Raw genomic sequence first — 10,263 nt, forward strand, 5'->3', positions numbered from 1 at the left:
GGCTTACCTATTATCTGTAAATGATATCTATTAATGCAAGTATATAAACCATCTTACTATTTACAATAGCATATACCTTACTATTATCAATTCATCCACAATTTGCTTATGATATCACCATATCACCGATTATGATGTATGCAGAGGGTTGATATTTGATCATATCGTACTCAACACCATCTTCATCCTCACTCTCATTTGGTTTCCAATAAGAAACTATATATATGGCACTGTTCATTTTTTTAATGCAAAGAAGTCTGCAATTGTATATATCTTGGCAATTAGTATCAGCATCATGTCACAAGTGGCATACATTTATTCCAACAGCAGTACCATTGAGAATGTCTTCAATATCTGCAGTTGTATTACTTTCCAAATCAGGAAAAATTTGCTTCATTAGCTGAGGCATGCAAGTTTTTAATATTTTTTCCACTTTGGGATGTGCAGTCTATTTCTCCAATAGCCAGGTATTAATCCTCTAGGCAAGGAACGGTTGTCCAAAAAGTTAAAGTTCTTTGAATCACCTTTAAAAAAAAAACTATGAATAACTATTTACAAACGAATTCTATGCATGCAATGCAAAGAACTCGTTTAAAAGTTTGAAACAAGTAAGCTAATCAACAACTTTTTTATGTCCAGAATTCTTTTTTTTTATATTCCAAATCATATTCTTATCAACAAAATAGTATTAGAGTAAAAATATAATAAATTTTTTATATTTATTTACCTTTACTGTCCTTGGCAAGTAGTGGTGATTGTGTCTAAGGGATGAAGGTGACACTTCAGTTCATTTAATGATTTCTGCAAAAAAGTGTTTAACTTTGTTATCGTTGCATGGTTCACTGGCACTCTGTCACTCATTATATGAGCTATGTTGCCTATAATAGTGCTTTGTACATCTGTATCTTGTTTCTGGTAAAAGTCACTATACATCTTAGCAAGATTATCCACAGACTTTGTAATGTGACTCATGTAGTCATAAGCTGTACCTTGAGCAAGTTGATCAATTGCTACAACCAAACATAAGGATTTAGTTGTTAAGTGCACAACGTTCACATGAACCCCCTCTAGGGTTGTAGCCCTTATAATAAATGAAAAGACTTTCTTATATCTGGTGTTTTGTACTTTTTGCTGCATTTCTTCTATCTTCTCCTGTAACATAGCATGTCATTCTGAAGGGCATAAATCTCCGCATTCTTTTCAGCAATATGTTGGCATAAGATGGTTTCTTCATTACACAACTTTGTTTGGGCAAATTCTAGTTGTTTTCTTAATCAAAAATTTTCAATTTGAAGCTTATTCAACTGTAAGTTTAAACATTGTACTTTTAACTTATTCCTTAAACTTCTAATTGTTTTGTCTTTGGGAGTGATAGTCTCATTGAGATATCTAAGTGTTGCCCTTACCTTGAACTTTTTCTTTAACATCTTTTCATTTTCTCTATGCTTTCGCATTTTGGTAGCAATTTCAATAGCCAAAATACTTAACCATTGTTTTTGGACTTTAGTTCTAGGAGACAAGTGGTCAGCTCTTAACCAGGATAATGATGGTCTTGAAATCAGATAAAGATAAATTAAATATATGTTTAGGAGATGAGTTAGCTGACAAAGATGAAATAGTGTTTTTTGAATATGGGGTTGACTGTAATGACTGTGTTGTGGGCAATACTATCATTTGACACAAGAAATGCTCATTGCAAAAGGCAACAAAATGTTTAGAATCTCTTAAAAATTGCATGCCCAGTTTTTTGTTTCTTTAACAAGAAGTTTAATATGACCTCTTGAAGCCTTAAAGCTTATTGACTTGTTCGATAGTTATTTTTTGTGATTCATGATGGCTAATGAATATAAACAGTTACTATGTCTATTAGGGAAGGCAATGAGAAGTTTGATGCTGCATATTTTTTTGCTGCTCCATAAAATACACGCATTTTCTCTTTGGACCCTATGATACCTTAAAATGTTAAATATAATAATTTTTAAATGCGTTGTTTAATTTGATATTTTTTTTTTTTTCTAAAACAGAAATAAGTGTTTTCTGTTTTAGACAAAAACACATGAGTTGCTTGATAATATGACAAAAGTACACATAATTATTAATTGATAATAATTATGAGCAATTTTTTCATAACATAAATATTATTTGCATGCTAAACTTCTTTTCAAAAAAAATGACCATATGATACATCATTTAATACATACCATCTGATACTTTATTCACTCTAATAATCATAAAAAATTGATCATAATAAATTATCAATTAGCTAAAATATAAAATTAAACTAATAAACTATAGCCTATTTTTATTAGAATAATATAGCATTATTGATAATATCAAAAAATAACAAAAAAAAGTTATTTCATTATGACAGTTATAATAATTATGATAATCCATAATAAACTTGGCAAAGGGATATTTAATCAGAGGTGCATCATTTGGATAGTTTTTTTCAAGTTATAAGCTATTATAATGATATTCATTCTTGTTTTTAAAGAAATTGGCTACTATGATGATTTATTTCATTTCATAACAAAATCGTCGTGAGGACCCCCCATCCCCATAATATTGCGGAAAATGTTAAGCTTAGATACCAATTCTGCTACAAAAAATTAGGCGTCTGCTGCATAATATTTTTCAATCAAATTTTGCATGCGCATAAAAAATTACTTTTTAAACTGGGCTCAATACATTTAAAAATAGATTCAACATACTTCGATATCAATTTTATATCTGAACTACAACGACGTTTTTCAGAACATTAAATTCAATAATAGCAGTGGTAACTGCAAAAAAAAAAAAAAAACACAAAAATGAAGTTTAACTATTCTACTTTTTAAAAAAGTAGTATTTTGATATGAAATTCTAAAAAACAACATGACAAAATGCATTCTTACAACACAAACGCCAAGCACGCAATTTTAAAATGGTACCATATATTGATTACGAAATCGGTGCCTTAAACTGGCGAATACGCACATACCTCGTCTTAAAAAACTAAAAAACAATATTTTATTAACTACTATTTATAACCCTCAGGAAGCATCATCATATTTAAATAAACTTAAATATATCTAACAGTGATAACAATATAGTAGGAGTGTAAATGTTATTTAAATGAAAAATGGCGTAAAATTAAAACAATTAGGAATTTTTATTGTTTTCATTAATGAGTGACTAAGCCAACAATAATAAAAGTTCATTCAAATTTTATTTGATTTAATTTCTACAAAAAAATAAAACAAATAAAATAAAATTAGAAAAAAAATCTTTAAAAGTGGTTTTTGCATCAAATTTACCAGAACACGATCTGGTAGGATGCTGTCGAAAGATAGTTATAAAAAGCATTCTTATCGCGTGAAAAAAATCCAGATTCTCCAATTGTGATTTCAACGAAGTTTTTATGATCATCTCATTCTTTATATACTTTCGAACTCTATATATATTTTCTGTTAAGAGATAAAAGTGACCAGTGCAGTTATATTACAGTATATCAGAAAATAATCACTTAGTGACGTCAACGTAATGAAAAATATTTAAAGTTTTCTAAGGAGAAGCATATTTCATAACACACAAAATAAATTCCTTTTTTTTCTGAGTAACCTCCCTGTAAAACCTTGTTTTCTTCAAACTGAAATATTGATACTTAGTTTTACCTTAAACTGAACGTCTGAAAACATTGTCATGTCTGAGAACATTCAACCAGCTCAAATTTTTCTTCATTCCGCTGTACCTAAAGTTATTAATATCCATGCACCATTATTTACATAGCGGCTAAAAGATCTGGGTGTGTATTCACCGAACTTTCATAACTCTTTCGCAGCTCAACTAAGGTTACGGAAATCGTACGTCATGCAACTATTTGGAATTCCCCAATATTTAGCAGCATTTCTGTAAAGTTAGGGTTGAGCATGAGTTGCCCTGAACTTACGCAAAAACTTACGCTAAAAAGCAACCATGGTGATTTTTTTTTTTTTTTTTTAATAAACCCTTATTAATATATATAATTTATGCATGTTAAGATACTTAATATTATATTAAGCTAAAAATAGAACTACATATGCATCATAATAATGTAACGCCATTTATATTATTTAGTGATTTTAAAGTTACGCCAATTTTACATACATAACTTTATAGCTTAAATTGAGCTGAGGAAATTTTTAAAAAGTTTGACGAATACCATTTCAGTTTGGTAAATACCGGTAGTTGAGGGCTGAACTTAAGCAAAAACTTACGAAAGTTTTTTTAAAGCGCAACTGCGCAAGTTTCATAAATACAACATTTACGGTTGTAAACTTACGCCAAACTTTCGCAAAAAAAAAAGGGCCGTTGAATAATCTCCTTAAAACTGTTTTATAAAGTGCAATATGTCTTTGTACAAACCAAATCGAATACCTTGGAAACTTTTAGGCTCCGCTTTAAATTTAAATAAAAACTCCACAGAGTATATAAAAAAGCTTCTTTTCGTATACTCATGATGAATCGTTTCATACCACATGTTGCTTCAATAGTCTACTTAGTTGTATACAGTTCCGTGATAATACCGTTACTAACTTAACGCGTTAGCAAAAAAACATATTTAAGAATAACTCATTTAAAGTTTCAAACCCTTAGAAAACAAAATATTTCAAACCATGAATCAATACAATTAAAAAGGAGAATTTTCTTTCTATTATATTTTTTAAATATTAATTTTTTTTGCAGTTCACTAGACTTTTATCCTTCTACAGCCAATGATATATTAAAAGTAACTAGATGTCTAACTTTCGCGTATTTTTTGAAGCAAAAATCGGCCTTTATGAGGGGCAAATTTAAAAAATCTTAAGCGTCGTATTTGTTTTGTTTTGATTAATAGCGTAAAGATTTTGCCCCCAATAATGGTCGATTTTTGCTTCACTTTTTCTTACGCCGATTTACGGCAGTTAGACATCTAGTTATTCTTAACATATCATTGTCTACAGCATATTTTGTATAAACATATTCTAAGTTTTTTAACCAATGGCTTTTATCTTAATCTTTAAATCATTTATTTTATTGCTAAAACTTAACGGTAAGCTTATGGAAATCAGTTATTTCTACTGTGAAACGTATCTTGAATAAATACTCATGAACAACAACAAAAACAACAACAACAATAATAATAATTACAATAATGAGTTTTGAATATTATTATTATTATTATTTTTATTATTATTATTACTATTATCATTATTATTATTTTTATTATTATTAATATTATTATTATTATTATTATTATTATTATTATTATTATTATTATTTTTATTATTATTATTATTATTGTTATTATTATTATTATTATTATTATTATTATTATTATTATTATTATTCTTATTATTATATTACTATTATTATTATTATTATTATTATTATTATTATTATTATTATTATTATTATTATTATTATTATTATTATTATTATTATTATTATTATTATTATTATTATTATTATTATTATTATTATTATTATTATTATTATTATTATTATTATTATTATTATTATTATTATTATTATTATTATTATTATTATTATTATTATTATTATTATTATTATTATTATTATTATTGTTGTTATTATTATTATTATTATTGTTATTATTATTATTATTATTATAATTATTGTTATTATTATTATTATTATTATTATTATTATTATTATTATTATTATTATTATTATTATTATTATTATTATTATTATTATTATTATTATTATTATTATTATTATTATTACTATTTTTATTATTGTTATTAACAATTACAATAATGAGTTTTGAATGAGTTATTCATAACAACAATAATAGTAATGATAATAATAATAATAATAATAATAAGAATAATAATAATAATAATAATAATAATAATAATAATAATAATAATAATAATAATAATAATAATAATAATAATAATAATAATAATAATAATATTAATAATAATAATAATAATACTAATAATAATAATAATAAAGTTTTGTATTGGATACGAGCCAAAGCCTGCTTACAGGCATAAAAATGCCAAACATATCTACATACCTTCATAACTTTTAGTTGTAGGCTTTTTAGCCTTTAAGTCATTTTTATAATGGATGCTATTGTGCTAACTACCGGGCAAGTGCTGAGAAAACGTCAACGAAATCCGAAACGGACAAAGAGCATGCTGGAGATTCTTATTGACGGTGTTTCAAACCATAAAAATATTATAATGTAGTAAGTATTAAGCGATAGAGTAAATGATGATAAAAAATGTGTGTGGAAGAAAATAAACAACGAAGTTTTCAAATTCAATACAACAGGAGCTACGAAAGAATGGCAGCAATGCCGAGACAAATTTACTCAGCTTAAATCAAAAATGAAGCAGAAGGAGGCCGTGAAAAGAAGTTGCACCATAAAAACTGGTGGAAGCAGTTCCCATTAAATACCTTATCTCACATCACTTGACACTCAGTTAAGTGCTCTTCTTTTCAGTGAAGAGACCTCGGGTGTATGTGAGTCATCAAAAACAATGGTAAGTTTTTTTAATGTTAAATCTAAACCTTATCTAATCTAAAAGTTTCAAAAAAACTAAAATGTAAACAGTAAAAATGTGGTGTACAGTTGTGTCCATATAATTACTAGCAATTTAAATTTCTTAAAAATTACTATTTTGATTTCATTCAGGTACAATCGAAGACTCAATTTAAGAAGAAGCTGGTGGTGAGACAAGTAATGCATTGAGTCCACAATAATGAAGAACATACCCCAGTTTTTGAATGAAAATTAACTTTTAACTATGCCTGTAGGAAAACACAATGTGACGGTGGTTGGGACAAGTCAGTGTAATACAAGTTGCAAAGAAAGCTTTGCTTCCTTTTACAGCACTAAAGAAAATGAAGGTGGTCAGGACAACAAATCTCTTAAAATAGTTTCAAATGAAAAAAAAGAGGCCGGTAATGCTCAGATCGCTATGTGGCAACCAGTTACAATATACTTCTCTTCTAAAGGAGAGTATAATGAAATTTTTTTCAATAAAAGTCTTCTGGCCTCAACTCGAAAACTGCGGATGGGAAAAGATTTCATCTTCCGACAAGAAAACGACCCCAAACATATGTCAAAGATATCAAAAGAGTTTTTCATCCAGAAGCAAATTGAGTTACTTGAATGGCTGGCTCAAAGTCCAAATCTCAACCCAATTAAACACCTGCGTACGACGTGATAAAAAGAAAGCTGAGCTTTCTCTAAGAAGCTTGGCTTTAAATCATGGTGTACTTTATAAGAGGCGTATTCATCGTGCCGATGACGTCATAAACTTGAGGCGAGTTTTTTTGAACAGAAAAAAAAACACCTTGTTTTTTTTGTTGCTTTTTTTATCAACAATACACAATAAAATGCAATATATATTTTTTATCAACAATATGCAATAAAATAAAATATATGCAGTAAAATATATAAATAAATATATATAAAATTATCAATTTACATATTTCAGGCATCAGAAAAAAAGGTTTTTTTCTTTGTTGGCCTGTGTTATGAAATACTGAGTTTCAAAATTTTTTGTTTTGGTTCTTTTTCAGGTCTTGGAAAATAAAAATTACAATAGTTTTTAAAGAATATATTTGAAAGTATAACTCATGATTTCTGATTCATGATCAATGAATGGTATCATCAACATCTTTTAATTCTAAATGACATTTTAAAGCACACACTTTTTCTTCACAAAATACTTTCAGAAAAGCTGAAACTTTTTGTCTTTCAATTGGTTTGGGAAACACGGCAATGTCATTAAGTTTAGACATTTTAACCATTTATTTGTGTTATGAGCCCGCAACCCGCAACAAGATACAATATTAAATATTAGGCTTTAATCAAATATATAGTCACTACAATAACGAAAACAAAGTAAGTTAAAAACGCAAGGAATAACAATTAATAAATACGGTTCGCTGAAGCCTTAAAAAGTAAAGAAAGGGAAATGACGTCTTTAGATCAGAGCTTTTAATATACGACAGTCTTCTCCGCTTTTTTTTTTTAATTATAAGAATTTTGAATTAATGAGTGATGTAATCGTTTAGGTATTTTGGTTTTTTAATATTTCGTCCGAATCTTGAAAATCTTCTGTTCTGTATTTCTACGGTAGCAGGGCTTTGAGAAACAAACTGGCCGGGTGTGTCTATTTCTGGTGCATTGATATTTGTGGTGCCATCCAGTGAAGAGTTCTCAAGATCATTATTTGGGGTTAAAACTATTTCACTGGTATCGGTTGATGCATGCCGCCCTTGATTTCCTTGATTGTAGGTATCAGTATCAATAGATATTTGGTCTTTACATAATTCAACGGATTTTTGTTGAACCGGCTCTGCATAACTACTAGATTTTGCCAATGAGTCATTCTCCTGAATTGGAGCAAGATCTCTGGTCGATACTGTATCAACCTTGCCATTTTGAAATCTAACGCTTGCAAAATAGGGAGATATTGTTTCTATCAGCTGGACTTTGTCAACAAGTGGATCTCCCTTCTGTCTGATTTGCCGTCTGTAAAGATTTACAGAATCCTGCTCAGCTAGAAAATCCGGTATTACGGTACCTACAATGGATGAACGTTGAAAGTTCATCATCCTTTGATGTGGTGTTTCATTGGTGGCTGTACAAAGTAGTCAAAGTAGTGAAGTTTTACGCTTTCAAGTTGTGTCCCCCGATCTGTGTGTATTGAAGATGGTGAACCAAATAATGAGAATAGGCTGAGGAGATGACGTATAACAGTATATGCAGTTATATCATAACACGGAAAAGCAAATGGGTATCGTGAGTATTCGTCAACTACCACGAGAATGTATTTATTTGCTGTAGTGGATTGTAGGGAACCAACAAAGTTCATGGATAAACGTTCCCACGGTCTAGTTGACTGAATAAGACGACCTGTTGGAGGCTTATAGAAACGTGGTTTAATTTCTATTCACGTGGTACAGTTCTTAGTTAGTTGCTTAATACCTGTGGTCGAGTAAGGTAAGTTTCGACTTTTGCAATAATGTAGCATTCTTTTAACTCCCGGGTGATATAGTTGGGAGTGGATATAGTGTAATGTTCTTAAGGTGCTTTGTAATGAACAACATCGTGAGAAGGCGTCAGCAGCAGTATTTTCGGGGCCCGGTCTATATGAGATTGTATAGTTGACGTCTGCCAATTCAAAGAGCCAGCGAGTAAGTTTATCGCTTTTAATTTTCGTTGACCCCTGTTTATTAAAAATAAGCGATATTGATCTTTGGTCTGTTACGATGTTAACGAGTGGAACCGAGCTGATTAGATGTTTCCATCATCTGCAGCATTCCACTATAGCTACAGCTTCTTTCTCAACAATCGCATGCTTCTTTTCGGCATTTGTTAGTGTCATTGAAAAGAAAGCCACTGACCTGCCTAGCTGTAGTAATGTTCTTACAAGGGCTTTGTACGAAGCGTCTGTTTCTATAGTTAGCGGGAGTTTAAAGTCAGGGGAGGCCAGGCATGCTTTAACCAGTTTATTTTTAAGCGTTTTGATTGCTACTTTGGCATGTGTGGTTTGGCCCCGGGATGACAAATCTTTCCTTGCTTCAATAAGTGGCAAAGTTAGTTCGGTGCAGTTTTGAATCCATTTGGCGTAATATGCAAAAAAATCCAATCATTCTATTTAGTTCTTGTAAAGTTCGTAGATCTGGCATATTCATTAAGGCTTCGTTTCTCTTAGAGTCGGGTTTTATGGTACCGTTCTCAATAACACCGCCTAAAAATTCTATTTGAGTTTTTTTGAAATTACTCTTTTCCATGTTTATCTCTTTATTGACATCTTTAGCCGCGTTTAGGAACCTTTTTAGGTTTATGTCATGCTCATGGTCATCTTTTCCCCCAATAATCTAATCGTCAAGGTAAGCCTAGGTGTTATCCAGCTCTTTGGTCTGGATAAATTCGTCCATTACTCGTTGAAAGATTGGCACAGCATTAGTGCAACCAAAAGGTAATCTTTTGAACTCGTAAAGTCCACCATTAGCTTCAAATACAGTTAGTTTATAGTCTTCTGGTCGTATTTTTACCTGATGGTATGCGGATTTGAGGTCAATAGTACTAAAAACTTTAATGGCTGCTATTTTAAGTAACATGTCGTTAATTCGTGGTGTTGGGTATGAATCTAATGGCGTGTGTAAGTTGATTGTATTTGAATAATCGATTACTAAGCGATTTTTGTGCCCTGAAGATACCACAAAGCATTGAGCGCGCCAAGGGCTGCGGCTAACTTGAATAATATT

This window comes from Hydra viridissima, unplaced genomic scaffold (genome assembly GCF_058129835.1).
Source record: "Hydra viridissima isolate aposymbiotic clone 2 unplaced genomic scaffold, HvirCarnegie_v1 scaffold_12, whole genome shotgun sequence".
Taxonomy (NCBI): domain Eukaryota; kingdom Metazoa; phylum Cnidaria; class Hydrozoa; order Anthoathecata; family Hydridae; genus Hydra; species Hydra viridissima.